Here is an 18,354-nt window from a genome sequence, read left to right on the forward strand (position 1 = left end):
GAAGTCGGTTAAATGTTATGAAGTGTGAGGGAGCTGGTCAGCACCATTACTCCCAGCCCCAGCCTCCCCTGAGCTGACAGGAGAACAGAAGGGCATGCAACCACACACTGTTTATTTTTCTGCCTTTTTATTGGTTTTCTGACACCGGGGAAGGTTACAAGGATTCCTCAGCTCCCGAGCTTGATGGCCTGGCACTGGTTGGCGGTATTTGTATAAATGAAAATACATACGTATATCTGCAGAGTGCAACCCTGGGCTGCATGCTGATATCTCTGGGTTAGCGTTAGGAGCAATTACTAGAAATAGCTTTGCAATAAAAAATATGACAGTTTGGAAAAAGTGGAACCAGATTATGTAGCGCCAGTCCCCCGTCTTCAGTTTCACATGAGGTCTGTTTTTTGTTTTTTTTTAAAATTATGATTAATATTTTCCCCAGCTTGCTAAAAGCTGTTGAAAACCTCCAGTATTTGATCCAGTATGATTTTCTAATGATCGTTATTAAATCTTAACTCTAAAATATTTTATTTTGAAACCGTCAGAAGATTCCTCGACACCCTTGACTTCAAAGAAAAGCCTGTTTTTCCTTCTTGTGATGTAAACGCTGAGTCCTAGGGTAAAGTCATCTGACTGACATCAATAATGCAGGCTTGAAAGACACAGTGCTACATGCTACATCATGAAGCAGCTTACCTTTATTTTACCAGGAAGTGAACGAGATTAAGAGTCTCTGTGTTTTATACGTTTTAGTCTTTGTGCAAACACTTGGAGAACATGCAAATCCACATAGAAAGTCTCTGGATTTGAACCCTGGACCTTGTTGCTGTGTCTACATCCAATGAAATGAATTACTAGGACAGAGTAGGAGAAGCCAGCTGGGGGGAAATGGCTTCTTGAGTGTCAGCATGAAACTAACCAGGATGGTCGCAGTGTCTGATTCTCACTGACATGCACTCTGATACATTAGGGGACTATATTTGTGTAACTAATTGCCTGATGAATTCAAGGAAGACAAAAGGCCGATGCATTCATCCTACTAGAGGCTTTTTGGGGAGAAGAGAAGGCCTTGCACTTGTTTAAAGGAAGACAATATAGCATTATGTGTCAAAATAGGATTAGGGGGTCTGCTAAAGCTCCAGCCCTGTCAAAGGAAGATGCTTTATTTTGCCGATGCTGCAAATCTCTTCCCCTTGTCTCTGTCTCTTGGCATTACTTGCGAAGCGTGTGTTCACATGCTTGTGCGATTTTCATTGGTTCTTCTGTTTGATTGTTCAGGCACCACATGACATGTCTTTGGTGCTATCTGCGCTTGACAGAAAGAAACAACTGGGTACAGTTCCCTGAATGGGTTGCACTGGTAATGTGGAGTGGCGTGATGCCCTAGAAAATTCCAGGTGTGAAGTGCTTTATTCACTCCACTGCAGAGGGAGTGCTTCTGCATGTGTGAAGTGGTAGGTGTGACGCTTATTCTCCATTGTGAGCAAAATATATTTGTGTCTTTTTATGGGTGTTTGCATGTGAGAGAGTTTGGTTGCGCCGAAGTCTCTGAGGTTTTGTCCTCTTCTTCTTCTCTTCCTCCTCCACCTGCCTCGTCTATGATTGATTGGTCACAGTTCTGAATAACTTTAATTGGCTTGCCTCAGCAGTGGGTGGTTCTCAAACACAGGACTGCTGTGGAAGTCCTAGAAAACTGTTTTAATTTTTGATCATGTAGGCAGTAAGGACTCTCTGCTGCCTTCTGAGAGGGGTCTTCAGAAGTGCTACCTACAGTGTTTTAATTCTGTAAATCATCGTGTCTTCTGCCTTGTTATCTTTCTCTTCAAAAGCTGGAAGTGAAGCTCCCGCTCCCTCCGCAATCTGTCCACCCCCTTATTTGGCTTCGAGCTGGACTCGCTCTCATCTCTGCCTCTGGCCCTTCTCCCAGGGCCCCGTTGTTTGATGGGATTTGCTCCACCAGTACAATTGCTGCTTCAAGCATACACTCGTGTATGTGTACGCATTCATATTCCATATTTACAAAAAACATACAGTATAGCAACCGTGTCTTCTAAAAATTACATTTATGTAATTTGTAAGTGAAAATAGGCTTTAAGAGGGAGTGCACGCGCAGCCTTACAATTTTGATGTTGATGTTTAAATATATATGTTTTTGCTATCCAAGTGAAGGTTTGATAGTTGGAGATAGTGAGTAGCTAAATACAGAACCAGCATTACTGATACTTTTAAATTTGAAAGGCAGCTTATGTAGGGGAGAGCAGTATGTCATGATTTATGAGATGAATCAACATTAATTATCAAATTCTGAACACATTTCAATGACCACTAAATGACTTTCCACAGTAATAAGTTAACACAGTAAAACACACCTGATTTGGGCTCATGCGGAGGACAGAAACAAAATATCGGTCCTATTTGCGCTAGTATTATTCCAGTACCAATAACAGTGCTTGAATTGATACTGTTGATATTTGAATCGATCCGCCCACTTCTAATGGTGAGACGAAAGAAGTGCAATTTCAGCAGTAAATCTCAGTTTTTCTATATAATACAGAAATGCTGATGTAGTAAATGCAAGAAATCTGTCAGCACTTATAAATAAATGTGTAAAATTACAGAAGAAGCTGGTGGCTGACTAGTACTCTTGATGATCCATGTAAAAAATAGAAAGAAAATAGAATAGAAAAAGAAAATTCTATAGCAGATTGTGAAAAAATACATGAACCTTTCTGTGATTTAATTGTTATTGTTTATCTATTACTTAATTACTTTGGTGTAGTATGAATGGCAATAATGGAGGTTTTTGTCAGTAGGAAACACTGTAAAAACATTAAAGTTAAAAATAGTTAAAAGTTACAGTTAAAATTAGGCATTGTGTCAGCCTGATGGGGTCTTTGCTGGGCTAATTCTGGGCATTGGGCATTGTGTTTGTGACACAACCCTACACAACCCTTCTCCATCCTTTTCCAGCCCCCTTGTCTCCTTCACGTAAGTGTCTTGCCACTGTTTTGTAGAGGTGGGAATCACCATACATCCCACGATACGATATTATCACAATACTTAACGCACGATACGATATTATTGCAATTTTTAAAAATATTTTGCGATATTCAGATTCTGTACATAAAGGTAAACTTTATTAATATTCATTTTATCTAATAACAAAGTCTCACACTCAGTCTTTCTCTCATTTCAGTCAGTTTTATTGTTGACAAACTGAACGGTTTGTATTACAGTCTAGTCCAACTTACCATCTGGTACAATTATAGCTATTCTGAACTATGAAATTTGTGAAAACTATGCAGCCCCTTCAGCAACTGAAGAATTTGAAAGTAAATTAAAACAAAATATAATTTTACATTAAATAAAAAAGTTTTAAACTTAATTAAAATACAACATGTCTTAAATGAAAATAAGTAAACTTTTTATGGCAGCAATGAACATGACAAACACATTTGGACAGTGAAGGAATGTCAGGATGTCAGAATGTCAGGATTCTTGCTCAGAAAAAGGAGCTGATCAACATGCTCTGAAGTCAGAGCATGTTCCAGTCCACAAAAACTTTTTTTGTAACAAAATATCGATTTCTGCTGTCCCTGTATCGATACATTATTAGCAAACAAAATATCACGATACTACACAGTATCGATTTTTTCCCCCACCCCTACTGTTTTGGATATAAACCAGTCCTTTATATTCCCAAACAACCCAAAACTGAAATAAAATAATTTTAAGCTCCCATCCTGTTTTTACTGCTTCAGTCACACCTGCTCCTTCATAGTGATCCCCATAACAAAAGCAGACAGGGGCATGTGGTCCTCCTGTTGCCGTTTTTGGCCATCAAAACTTGTGGACCTGAAAGCCTCTCATAAAGGCCGGTCAGTATAAAATACTGACGTAGCTCCAAGCAGGATGTAGTAAAAAGCATCGCTATCAACACATTAGACTGATTAGAGACAAAGAGAACACCATTACCTCCCTTTACGAGTTATTTCACAGTGAAATTGAAAGATAACGAGCCGCGTTTCCATTTTTCCCAACCAATATTACAAACTCAAAATGTTTAGCACTCGCATACTCATTAAACTTGTTGAGCAACTTTCCACAATCAAACGTTTCGCCAGTGCCGCTGTGCCATTTATTATCTTCACATTCAGAGAGTATCCTACCATAAAAGTAAATAAATTATTTTAATGCTCATATAAGTCATTTATTTTTGAAAAAAAGCATCCGGCAGTGCACAGTCGCCCCGACTTCCAACCTCACAATTTGCACAAATCTGTGTGTTTGTTTATAAATAATTCTGTTTATGTTTTTTCTGTCACCGGTTTCAATGCAGCGGCCAATTGTCTGAGTTACAACCGACGTTGCTATTTACATTAGCATCAACACTGTAATTACTATCACTCAGCATGTATTTAGAAATGACACAGCTGATCTAATTGAATTCGAGCTAAATGCATTCGTTTATTGTGAGTTATAATTACATTAATGACAGTGTAGGTGTGACTTTAAAGGCTCTGTAACTTTTGGCGAAGCAGAAATAAATCATAAAAGTGCTTGAGGGAAAAATACAACAAATGCTTGATTCGGGTTACTGACACCTAAGAGCTTAATCAGATACGTTTTGTGTACGACAGTTAAAATTTCATCCTGACATTTACTGCTGTGCAGCTGCGTCTGCTTTGCACAGGTATTGTGTGTGTAAGCCAGCCGTCTGTTGTTGCCTACAGGCTGCTTAAGCTTCCATTGTCATGTGGATGGTATGTGAGTGAATGTTTTGGGGATGCTCAAGAGTTAAATCCTGAAGAGTGCAATGGATTTGCTTCTCAACACAGCGAGGCAGAGTTTCTGATGGTGTTTTGGCGCTGTAGAATATGCGATATGAGCTGATTGATTACTGTGTGGCTGGATTCACGTGCCCACATCAGTGGTCCCTCCAGTTTTTCTCTCTCTTTTTTTAGGTGTGATGAGTATGCGCGTACGACCGTGTATGTATGTGCTGGCATGTGTATGAGTGAACCCTGGACCACCAGCTCATTTCACACGCAGGCAGACATCAAAGGCGTTTTGAATTAACCCTGCGTGTCGGGGCCGCTCTGCATGCCATCCGCAATTTCACATCTCTGCCGCTCCAGCGGCACCAAACTTAGATGCCCATTCATATTGAAATGAACAGATGGAGTTTTGCCATGCAGCGAATCGCCATCCTTCACTGAGAAAAGATAAAACTTCAAAAGAGCGGAGATACATTGGGATCTGTTTTAGCAGGTGGTGAGGCTGTGTATCGTCGCAGGTGGAGTGAAGGTGTTCTGTGTCTCTGTGAAAGTGTGGGCAAAGTGCAAGTATCGTGTTTTTTCTTATTAAAGCAGGTCAATTGTGTTTACATTACAGCTCCCTTGCAAAAGCTGGCTCCCTTTCTCCTTGATTAGACACTGCAGAAATGATGTCATGGTCACGCGCACACACGCACACACGCACACACGCACACACTCACAGACGCGCGCACAGGTACAAACATCAAAGCATATGTGGCTCACCTCTTTTAACTCATTTCATAAATCCATAACAGGAAGCCTGTCGCCTCACCGCGATGTTTGCTTGTGTCCGAAATGTGTTTTTTGATTGTTTCGACTGGATAGCGTTACCTCTGCCTTTGCCTCCAAACACTTATTCTCACATTTTCACCTCATCTTGGCAGCTAATTTAATTTTATATTGTATTTATTGATCTGGCCGACTTCAATTTCCTGCAGCGGCGTGATTCCGCCGTGCGATGAAAGCGATAATGTAGATGAACAGGCGATGGCTGATGGTGAGGATGGGAATAGTGATGAAGAGTGTGATGATGATCATTTCTGTGGGTGATTGTGATTGCGATGAGTTTGTATGCTGATTAGAGTAGTTTCTGAAGATGGCGGGGGTCGCTGAAGTGTAGGTGAAGCCATCAGCTGCGCCGTGTATTTTTAATATCCCTGAGCCATCAGTAGGCTGCCATGACAGCTGTTCAGTAAACACATTCATATTTCATTAATCTAGCCTCTCCCCTCTCCGCCCCTGATGGCCTCTTATTGTCTCCTTTAGAGGTTGTTCAGTAATCCACTGAGACCTTACCTCGTCCTGCTGTGCTACCTGCACCCACACTCCCACACTCTGCTGTAAGTACTATATGAGGAAGTCTTTTCTCATGGTTATTTGTCATACTCTTAGTGTTCTCCATGACAGCTAAATTTAACAGTGTATAGGGCCACTGTTAATACAGATACACCCACACACATATGCGTTCACCCATCCATATTTATAGCGTGTAAGCACACAGACAGGATCATACTACACACCCTCACTGACATGCAAACATATGTAAAATTACATAAAACCACTCAAATTTGTGCATAACAGACTTTCTAGTCATGTCTATAATATGTCTATGTGTCTTACTTATATTTACCAAAATGCTGTTTAAACATGTATTAGTCAGCCCTCTTGCGCCAAGTACATCATATTTGACACATGAGTTTTTGAGACCTCCACATCATCAGTGTGATTTTTGAATCATAACACTAACTCCCTTATAGGTTTTTGTGTGTTTAAGATAAACAATGTAGCAAAAAGGATACAAATTAAAACTCATATATGCACATTTATATTCAGTTTGATCTTTTTAAATATAATTGATAAAAGATTTAATAAACACTTGGTGTAAAAAAAAAAAAAAATTCTGGCCATTACTTCATGGTTCAGGTTTTACAGGGTTAAGACAGAGTCACAAAAAAGAGCACAAAATGGATAATATGGCTCAACTTAACTCTCATTATTCCAAGTTAGACGGCCTTATTTATGAATATTTGCATGGAATCATTCTTAACCTGTGCGAAAAATAAATAAATAATAATGTTTGCATGCAAAATTTATTGTTGCATTTATGAAATGTGCATACCCACCTGTTTTGCTCTCAGCCTGGTACATTCTCCATACAGTTTGCATGCTATCTGCATACTGTTCCGCCTCCATTTCTCTATATAAGGAAACACACTTACATCTAGGTGAAGCAGAGGAAGTGGTGATGATGTTGTAAGAGAGAAGCCTGCACCTCTACGCAAGAAATAAGGAGAAAGCCTGACTGTACGAAATTGAATAATAGCGTCTGAGGTTTGAGGAGGAAGCCAGAAGAGGTGCAGCTTTCCAAAGTGCTTCCACGGGAGTGACGAATGTTTAAAAATAAATAAATTAAAATTGACTCTCAGTGAAAAAAAAATAAGCTTGGACTCAGAGTTGATTGAAGACTAACACAAAAACAAGACTCAAGCATCTGTGGGAAAGTGCCAAGAAATAATACAGCAAGTGATGACATCCAGCAATGATAGTCGTAATTTTTGATGAAAGATAAGAACAATTTAAGATATGTCACGATGAGATAAGAATAATGGAATATGTTTAAATTAAACCAACAGTGCAGGCAGGGCTGGATCCAGATATGAGGTCTGGACTTTGGTCATTTTGTTTTCAGAACAAGACAGTAAAACTGGATCATTGTGGCTTTTACTTTGAAAAGACTACGGGAATTCTGGGAATTCTGCAGTGACTCTGACTGGCTTGTGTTTAGGAGGTTAGGTTAACACAGGACTCATGAGGAATGATAATTGGTTGGTTTAGACACCAGGAGTGAGTCAGAGGCACAGTGGAGCCAGGGCCAGGAGTGAGTAACTTTTTTTCTTTCTGCCGTTTTAATTTCAAGGGAGGGAATAATTCTTTTGTGTTTTATTTTATTTTATTTTTTTTTTACAGCCAGACAAGATTCAACTTCCACATTTATATATATACAAAGTAGCTTCTGTGAAAAAGAGGGAAGCTATACAAAATAAAGTACTTTACAGTTTTCAGAATTTCTGGTGTGAATTTCTTTGTACCGAATCTCTTCAGAAGTCTGGCCTTTTCTGCTGGTCACTGAAGCACACATGTTGTAAAGAGAAAAAATTCTGGACCTCATTCATTTCTAGAACAGGAACAGAACAGGAAATGTTAACATTGTACTTTACTGACAGGACACAGACTGAAGTGTTGGGGTGGTTTCCGAGCAGCCTACTAACGTTACTACGAGGTGAAATCTTATTCACATTACTTTAGCTTAAGCATTTATATAATGTTAACTGCTGCAACCATTTTAGCCCATTTCACTGCTCAGTGACATCTGTCTCAAACTAATTTAGCACTGTTGCCTCACAGTAAGAAGGTCCACCACCAGGCCGGGGCCTTCCCCCCCCCCCCCCGAGTCTCCTTGTGTTTGCTTCTCACCGGGTACTCCAGCTTCCTCCCACAGTCCAAAGACATGCAGTTAGTGGGGTTAAGTTAACTGGCGATTCTAAATTGCCTACAGGTATGAATGTGAGTGCGACTGGTTGTTTGTCTTTCTGTGTTAGCCCTACATAGGCTGGCTACTTGTCCAGGGTGTTCCAGCTACCATAGGGTGAGAGCCCTATGGTAGTACAGGTCTGCGCTCCACAGGCTCTAGTTATCACCCTTTGTTCATCCCTGACTCTTTCTTGTCAATGAGTTGGGTTGTTGTTAACTTTTACCTGTGCTTGTGGGCATCCTCCTCCTTCAGCATGTCAGGTTAGACTAGAACACTTGTGGGTGTATGCTGCCTCCATCACTTACAGACGAATTACAGCCTCGGCACATGCGCTGCCTACAGTTGCTGCCACGCGTTAAAAAACTGGTGCTGTGCAAAGCTGCCTGAAAAATATCACAAAGAACGCATTAACCCATCCTCCAAACCGTGAAAAAGATTTCAAGCTGTGAGGTTTCACCAGAACAAGCCCACTGGGCCAGCATAGATGACAAGTTCAGAATGCTCAGAATAGACCTTACCCTGTGAAGAGGTGACTCCACTAAAAAGAAAAAGCCACATCTTAGTCTGGCAAAAGTCTCTCTTCTTGTCCTTTGCAACTTTTCCTCAAAAGAAAGGATTCAGGGATTTCCTTTTCACTCATAACTCGTGTTTTTCAGGTAAGACCTGTGAGACATCGGTCTCAAACTAACTAATGTTCCTGACCTTGTGCTCAGTTGTGCACCAGGCCTTAGTGCACAGTGTTATATGATATCCTCCATTCTTTAGAAATGTCCTTTTTCCTTTTTTGTGTGGCTATTCTAAGACTGTAATCGAGCAACAAAGGCTGAGGCTCCAGACACTTAACTAGCCACATTTATTGCTCCTTTAATCAGCATAACTGTTTTCAGCTGTGTTAGCATAATTGGAAAATGGTTGTTTTAATGATCAGTTAGCCTTTTAACATGATAAACTTGCATTAGGTAACACAGTGTGCCACTGGGTGGTTGCTGTGTGGAATATGGGCCTCTGTATACCTGCACAGTCCATTTAAAGTCATAAATGGTCATCTGACTAATTATTCCATTACCCATTAATTATCTTCAACATTTATGATCAAGTTTGTTATTTTAATGTATCATTGAAAACAAATCCACTCTTTTTTCCCTGAAACCCAGTGTTGCTTCACTCTAAAAAACTTTTTGTCTTTTATTTATGGGCACGCTCAGCGATCCAGTAAGTTGTGAACCAGCTCAACCAATGATCGAGCTCGCACAACACCAGGACTTGAAAGCCAAAGCAGCTAAATGGAATTTAGCCATTGCTCTTTGTGTTATTTACGTCAGCGCTTTTCAAAGATGAAAATCACCTGCAATGGAAACATTTAACAGCTACAGTTCGATGACAGCTGAGCAAATTCCATCTGCTGATGAAGGCCACTGATGTAAAAGCAAATGGAGCTACTGAAAAGTGTGTGCTTGAAAGCTCTTGTGCGTCACTGTGTAGTTCAAGGTGAGATAAGTTGTAGAAGTTGAGGATAAATTACACCTTAAGTGCTCTAGGAATGCATCAGTGATCTTTTTTTGTAGTATTTTGTAGAAAGTTAGATTTGTGCCTATTGTTTCTTTTATTTTAATGATCAGTAGTATTGACCTTAAGGGATATTATGAAGGAATTTTCAGCATTCAAACCTGGACCTTGCACTACAAAACAAGTTCAACATACCCAGAATATTACTCTGACAGCATGGTTTGAATGTCTGTGCTTTAAACGTTTCAGTCAGTATGAAAGAGCTACTATTTTAATGAAGCATAGCCAATTTGAAGGCAGGAAGAAAAGCTGGCAACGTGTGAGTTTACAGTGAAGGAATAAAATTGCATCCAAGAATCTGTATTTATTACTCATCCTCATCTGGGAAACACAGAGACATTAGACGGAATTTCAAGAGAACTTCCAGGAACGGTGACGCTGTTTCCTGGAGATTTGATTGATCAATAGACAGTGATTGCATACCTGTTGATCTCTAATCAGGAACATAAGCAGATTAGGTTTGGAGCATTAGTTACCATGGTGATGTACCCCTGTACGAACTGGACCACATTCATAGTACAGAAACATAAAACCTGTAGTACAGGTCTGCGCTCCACAGCTCACCGAGGAGTGATTGAACAAATGAAAGAGCGAATGACTGGAAGCAACGGCATTAAGGAGAACAAAGCAGTGAATCAGAGAATTAAACAATTTTCTGCTCGTTTGAGAGTGGCTACGTTCTAAAACAGAAATACAAACACCCACACCTCTGCAAACCTTCACACTGCCCTGCAGCGAGGCTTCGCATTGCCGGATTTTGTGTGAATGCATCCGAGGCGCTCGCCGTCATCCTGTCCACTGTGGCTTCTCCGCTCTGTAAGTGTTTGCAATCAGCATCAAGCGAGCGGCCACGCAGCTCTTTATACATTCATGACACAGGCAGAGAGCACTGCAGTGACAGAGACAGTCATGTAACCAGAGACCGTACGCAAAAAAATGGACTTAACCAGCTGTAAGTCTATTTAAACACTTTGGTTGTCGGCGTCTAACAAGTAAGGTAGCAGCTTGCCAGTCACCTGTTCTGTTCTATATGGAAACATAATTTAGGACAATATAAACATTGTGTTGTAGTTAAGACTTTAACGTAGAAAACGAGATCATAAACTGTTTACTGAGGTCGTAAATACTGTGAGCAGGATTCTCAAAAGCTTCTGTATAGTCAAACTTATTTTTTTAATCAGTGCTGGCGATTGAAATTGATTGTTTTATATATGGGCTCATGTGTAACCTGGTTGCAGTGTTTTCTACTTGTTCTGCCCTCACAGCCTGGACATTGCTGCTGCCTGGTGTTACACAACCTCTCAGCAAAGGTTGCAGCCCAGCAATGTCCAAAACAGAGCAAAATAAGAGAGAAAGGAGACAGCAGAGGCAGAAGGAAGAGTTTCGTTAGATGAATATGCATACGCACTTTGAGTGGGTTGTGAGTAATGGCTGAGAGGGACTATTTTTGTATCGGTCTGTTTAGGTTTTTTTTTTTTTTAAATGAAAGTGTTGCATACTTTACCTTTAAAGTTAATTTTGATATCTAAAAGAGGAGATGACCAGAAGCACGACTTGTTGCCTCTTCCGTTGGCGTGATTTCAGGCCATCTGCTTTATATTCAATGCCATTCATTAGTTTGAGGCTCCCGTGTGTCATGTTGTGTTTTTCTTGAATGCAAAAAGCTATTACAGCTCTGCGGAGTTAATTTCAGGCTGATTTCTGGTGTAATTTACTTCTGCATGCCAATAATATGGTAATGGGTCACTGCGTATAGGGTGGCATTTTTTTGAAGGGCTGTCTCATAGTTCTTGTACCATACAAAACAAGCATTTGTCCCTGCTCATAATGAAGGCTCGTAGTAAATTTTTCCTGATATGAATTATTCAGGTGCACTCAGCTCAACTGATCTAGGTGCATTTGTAGATTGTGCGTGCGTGCATGTGTGTTTGTAGCTGTTCCAGATAAAGATGGTCTGCAGAGCGGGAAAAGGGATGAAGCTGTTTGTTATTGGGTAGGATTCAGTGTCAAATTTGGACGATGAATAGTCCATCCAGGACTGATTGAGCCTCGTCATATGATATAGACACAAGGATAAAAAAAAAAAGTGTAGTGAAGCATGTGTTTATATATGTGCCTGGGTGGAGCTTAGATCTGAGTTTGTGTACATGAGGAAAGAATCTGGAAGCATGAAGACTGAGAGTGAAATCCCCTTTTGTTCACCAGTGTGGTGTATTTTTTGCAGAGATTTTGACAGTGAATGTAGCTCAAGAGGTTGTGTGTGTGTGATGAAATCCTAGTGATGAAAACCCCGTATGGCCTCTGGGGTCTGTAATGTTAAATTCACTGTTAAATGTGTGGACTAGTTCAGCCTTCTGCTGGGACACCTTAGCGTTTGAGCACTGCCAACGAGACCAGAAGATATGAGCTAATGACATGCAGACATGGAAGCTGCACACCAGCTCCGTGGTCCAGACTCACTCTGGGGTTTAGTCACTCCTATTTTGCCATACCAACGTCTGCATGTCTATTTTCAAACTGGCTCTTAGTCACTTCTTTCTATGGCTCTCATGCCATTAAGATACAGTTGGCTGGTGTCTCAAAAGGCATGTGTCTAACACAGCTAGAGTCTCTCTGTATGTAGTGGACTGCTGCACTCAAATTAGCAGCTTTTAGTCACAGTTCTCTTTGTGACTCAACTATACAGCCTCTGTGTGAGTTGATAGGCAAGGCTGAGGTCAACTCTGCACTTCTCTTTTTGTATACGGCACACTTTAATATAGCTTTTACTGTGAAACAGCTGAAAAAATGCATTATTTTGGGGGGGAGAGATTTACTTGCTAAATGGTTAAACTATGTTCTGGCCATTAAGAATCCATTTAAAGTCACATAATAACAGTAGGTGGGATGGTGCTTAGCACTGATTCAGTTCAGTTCAGTTTTATTTATATAGCACCAAATCACAACAGTTGCCTCAAGGTGGTTTATATTATAAGGTAAAGATCTTACAGTAATACAGAACAAACCCCGACAATCAGACGACCCCCCGTGAGCAAGCACTTGGCGACAGTGGGAACAAGCGCACTCAGAGAGCAACTCACCCCTGAAAGGCAAAGGCTATACTAAAACTTTGATGTTTAATGATGTTTTTATTACATGCTGACATCCGCCTGCTTTTCTAACAACACGCTGACCTATGACCTTGAAGCATTAGATACTAAAATGGTGTATTTTATTATTATCTTATATTTTTTGACTTTACGCTATAAAAACTTGAGATTTTAACCCTTTAAAGCCGGTCGGAGCAGGCACGCTCTGTTTTGCTTAACTATTTTAAAATCCCGGTAGCACTGCAACCACATAAGCTAGCGCAATAATTTGTTTTGCATATGAAACCGGAGGAGTTGTACTTACATCTTATGCCATCAGCTTGACCTAGGTCACAGTTTCCTTCCACATAAAGCTTTGCAAAAACTGCATAAAAAGCACTTGCAGCAACAAAAACATAATATTCCAGAAACACGCTTTGGCGATCTGATCAGCTGTTTGTAACACTTCCTACGTCCATCAGCGCGAACTATCGCATGACCTGCCCGAAACCGGAAGTGACGCCATTTTGCGGAAATATAGTTTTTTACCATCAGGGCCTAGCGAGCCTTTACTGGTGTTTTTAAAAGTTATGTTTGACTTTATGACTTTCTGTGTCATTTCTGGAATGCATAGAACAAAAATTGCACTGCTGGAAATAGTTTATTTTGATGCATGTGCTGTTTTTTTTTTTGCAAATTTGCAGTATAATATTTATTTTCGTTTTTCCTGCATTCCTGCAATTGGTGTATTTCAAAAATAAAACTATGAAGACACTTAAAATAAATTTCCTGTGGTGGGAAACTATTTTGTGCAACCTTTTTGTATTTACAGTTTTGAGGGATAAGCCTCTTAAATTTCTCTAACTAGAAATATATGGTAAAAAAACAAAAACGATTTTCAATTTTTTTGTAGTTTATTGCACTTTTTTGCAATTTATGTAATTACTATAAACTTAATGCATACATATTATTAAAATTTGGGCTATAATGGTTGTATTGATGTATATCAACTTGAAATGCTCCAAAAAATGGCACTACAACATGTAAAAATATGATATAAGCCCTGGAGGACTTGGTTCTATGGTAGGTCTTAAAGGGTTAAGATGTATTTATGCAGTGTGTGATTTTGCAAAACTTTATGTCGTCATGGGTTTGAGTGAACCAGCTGCCTGTGTGTAGTTAGATTGTTTTCCTTTGCAGTCCAAAGACATGTATGTTCGGTTAACTAGGTTAACTGGTGATTGTAAACTTACTGTAAGTGAAAGTATGAGAGGTTGTCTGTCTCACTGTGGTGTCGCCTGCCTCTCACTGTATGTTCAGCCCAACTGAACTGGATAAGCAGAAAATGCATGGATTGCTGTAATAATTACTCCACAAATACATTCATTTGAATTTGAAAATGGTACTATGGTATGGAGTGGTAGGGGTTTAGGAACACAATAGTTGAGTTCACCATCAGGCTTTCTAAAATAGATAAGTAAAGAATATCGAGCAGCTAAGTCATTTCTAATATGTCCAACTGAAGTAGAACAGAAAGGCAGAAATAGTGACCGTACCTCAATAGTTTAGTTTAATTTAACCCTGAAAAGAGTGTTATTAACGTTGCACGTGTTGGAGTTTTTGGAAATGGTGTTATTGCTTGTGACTTTAATCAGTGACAATTTAAGACAAAACTAGTAACTGGAGGCACCAGAAGGTGTATATGCCACAAGAGCCAAATGCAGCAGTCCGGGTTTGGCTCAAACAGACCTTCCTCTCTCCTTCCTCTCCCTGCTACTCTTCGTTGTGCTACAGTATCTAAACAAATGATTAATTGGCTGTGGTGTGAATGAGACACGGCGGGTCCAGGGATCATAGGTTTGAGCCATTTTATTCAATATTTGTCACACTACAACACCCACCAACCCCTGAGTCCTCGTGTTTTTAACTAGGCGGGCGTGATTAAGGATGCCGTGCAGGTGCGTCCGCCCTCCCTGCACGGCACCACAGACCACGCCCCACCACATTGGCCAATCAATCATCAATATGGATCATGATTAATGCAATGGACTGAAGGGGATCATTTATAAACCAAACTAAGCTGAAACATCAAACTAAATAATGGTTACAATAAATAAGTCAATTTATGTAAAAGAGACTTTATATGATTGTTGTGCAGGTAAAAGTATCTCCACAAGTTATCGTCGAACTAGAGATTTAAAAATGCCACATTCTGCTTATAATACTCAGATAACTCATATAAAAGGAAACCACACAGTCTTGGTCAGACTCTGCTCGCCTTTTTCTTCACAGACTTAAAGACTCCACAATGACAGAGCCACTAAAGTGGAAATTGAAACTTACAGCTTGAAGAATGAGCATTTTATGAAACATTTTCCTTTGTACTGTAGCTTTTCAAATTTGTGCACCAAAGCGTAAACTTTCTGGCTCTAAAGAGGATCATTCTTTTCAGCCATCAGTCAGGCTGGTTCACAGTCGCTCTGCATCAAATATTTCTGCCACACACAAACACTCGAGCATACATATGAGACATAAATGATGAAACAGTGACATCTTTCTTCAGTATATCTCCACAGCTCTGTGCCTTGCTGCAGGAAATCAGACATTTAGCTGCAGTTTATCATGTAATATAGATGACATAGCGAGAACCAAGGCTCATCCTTATAAATAATCTTTACGATAACAAACCATGATATATTCTGTCCCAGAGATATTCATTTTGATGCTATGAGTGAGAAAGAAAATAGATTGTGACTTTCAAAACTGATCATTTTTAGGCTGAAATTAAGGTTTATTTTAAGGCAACCTGGATTATTTTGGATTATTTTGACATTGGGAATAATTCTCTGCACTTAGTTTTGTGAAAAATGTTTTTGTGAGTCAAACCCTTTAGCAGTGTTTAGCTGTGAAATAAAAGGAGCGGCACAGTTACAGACCGCATGCTCATTACTCAGGGTCTTAGCCTTGATCCTGAAAGGTTGTGTTAAATGTGTTTTTGTTTGGTTTTTAGGAGTACTAAGCAGTCGTTAGGACCCAGCATGCGTGTCTGTGTCGTATGATAACATAGTAAGGAAGGCCCTGCATTGATCTCTGTTTTAATAGTGTGTTTGTAGAGCCTTTCAAAGAGCAGCCCTCGTGTTCAAGGCATTGATCGTTGCACAGTCACACGCTTTGTACAAATGCTGATCGACAGCTCTTTCTTGAATGTTGTCTCCGTTTGGGCCACGCAACTTCGGGGGAATTGAAGCCGTCTCTCTGACTCTCTGAATTTGTTGTTCTAAATTGTCAAAATTGAGTTTCCTTCGGAAGGAATATGGCAAGCAGCGTTGGCTCCAAAAAATGGTTTGGAGTCATAATTTTCAGGATAACACAAGGAAGCTAAAAGCTAAAAGCTCTTATGTGTGTTTCCCAAAAAAAGGGTTTGCCAGATACTATTAGTCGTGCCTGTCCCTGAGTAAGCATTCAAGTTCACTGTATTCATTGTACAGTTGTTTTAATTAATCAGTACTAGTTTTGTTTCTGTCTTGTATATTTAATCATTTGTTCTATATTTTCAGCAATAACGCATTAGTATACTGTGATTGTACATGTGAAACTATAGATAAAGATGGACAGTTACACATTATAGGTTTTTTATTGATTCATTTTAATAATTAATGTATACTTCATATGTTTATACAAAGAACTTTAATGCTGTATAAACCTTTAAGAAACCTCCTATAGCTCATATTTTTATATCTAAAGAGCAAACATTATTTGTAGGTTTTAATATAAATCTTATGTAATTCTTATTTATCTCACATCTCGTAGCTCTCGATTTAATTTCATTTATTTTTTTGATTCATTCTCGTTGCACCCTGTGGGTCAGAGAGAGATGACATTTCATTTTCCTGTGTAAACCCTGTAATTACAGCATATAGGAATTAACAAGGAAGTTGACTTTGATGATTACAAATAACAAAAATCTACTATGTAAAGCCACAGTAAGAACTCAAAGTAATGTAAAGTCAGTGAAAAAAAGACGCCTTTGTAAAATGTAGCATCACATTTGGCTGAAAGAATGAAGAAAAGGCTGGAATGAGACTATTATTAAACATTTACATTCAGGACACTGAAAGCTCAATTACACACTTCATAAAACAGGTAGACAACCAACAAAGTACGCACACACACACACACACACACACACACACACACACACACACACACACACACACACACACACACACATTGCATAATGTAATCAGTTACAACCAGTTGTCTTTTTGGAAAGAACCTAAGAAACCTGTATCTTTGCCAGCCGTCTCTGGAAGAAACACAGTAACAATGTTTTACGTGACGACGTAACGTCACCCTGCCTGGAAAAAGTAATGGGCCTGTATTTGAAGCAGGCTCGTATATAATTGCTGATATTAAGTCGTTTTTCTTTCATAGCAGGGACTTGAGCGATTATCTTTTTCATAAAGCGTTATTTTAGGATCTGCCCTAGTTTTCTCTGTTAAAGGTGGTTTGTTATGCTGTTAGTACAAACTCAGTGCTTCCTGTAACTGTCAAATTAAAGGTCTGTAGTATTTCAGTGGTCACTACTCACTACTTTTATTGTGAACATTAGATGGCAAGTAGCAGCCTAATGGGATAAAAGACAGGGAAAAGCAAAGCGTATCACAGTAAATGAATTAAAAGTAAAGAAAGAACAAGAAGTATTGGAAACAGTGTTGTCATATTCCTGAATGCATTATTAAGGTAGTAGAAATGCACAGTGCATTACATGCAGTATACACTTTACATAATGCCAGGAATCTAGTACCATCCCTGTTTCACCGGTTTGGTGCCAGGCAATTAGTACCTATTTTTACGATTTAATCGTGGTTGGCAAACAGCTTACAGGTCCATTACCAGGCTCTTGACCACACCCTGTGCCATTATTGGAGAGCCAGCTTTTAGTTGACTACTGGCTTTTAACAGAGGAAACACTACAGTTTGTTCATACGAGATTGGCAGTGTCTTTGGAGGCACACTTACTCAAGAATGGAGACGTTTAAAGCTTTTTAGTTTGTGGCCACAGTTTTGTCTTCAGGTTCTGAGGGTCTAAATTTTTAATAGGATTTCAGTCAACAATTATTTTTGAATGCGTTTTGTCTCACAGGTTGCGGATGTTTTCGGAAACTAACCTAATTGACGTGAAACTTTTGCCAATCCTGGATTTTGTATTTGCAATTTTAATGGATGTGTAATTGCTTGCTTTATGAATAATCAGATCAGCTCATGCAAAGAGGAGTGAAAGTGTGGGCTTTCAGCAGCCAAACAGTGTGCTGCTTCTGTTGAGAGGGATCAGATCCAGTTATGTGGAAACCACCGACTAAGCTGTGCAGAGAGA

The 18,354-nt window shown here is 39.6% G+C and overlaps 1 protein-coding gene and 1 long non-coding RNA gene across 4 annotated transcripts in view; one reads left to right on the top strand and one right to left on the bottom strand.

Annotated features, from left to right (window-relative positions):
• Window positions 1-18,354, top strand: part of cacna2d2a (calcium channel, voltage-dependent, alpha 2/delta subunit 2a) — a 182,154-nt gene that overhangs the window by 20,413 nt on the left and 143,387 nt on the right. The window lies entirely within an intron of this gene.
• Window positions 7,734-9,143, bottom strand: LOC146574613 (uncharacterized). Its single transcript, XR_014892575.1, has 3 exons — window positions 8,862-9,143; window positions 8,567-8,726; window positions 7,734-7,986 (listed from the first exon to the last, which is right to left on the bottom strand). It is a non-coding gene; the product is annotated as an uncharacterized LOC146574613 (long non-coding RNA).

The sequence above is a fragment of the Mchenga conophoros genome, linkage group LG5 (genome assembly GCF_057382185.1).
Source record: "Mchenga conophoros isolate Kocher_MC1m ecotype Shallow Benthic linkage group LG5, M_conophoros_male_GT1.1, whole genome shotgun sequence".
NCBI lineage: Eukaryota > Metazoa > Chordata > Actinopteri > Cichliformes > Cichlidae > Mchenga > Mchenga conophoros.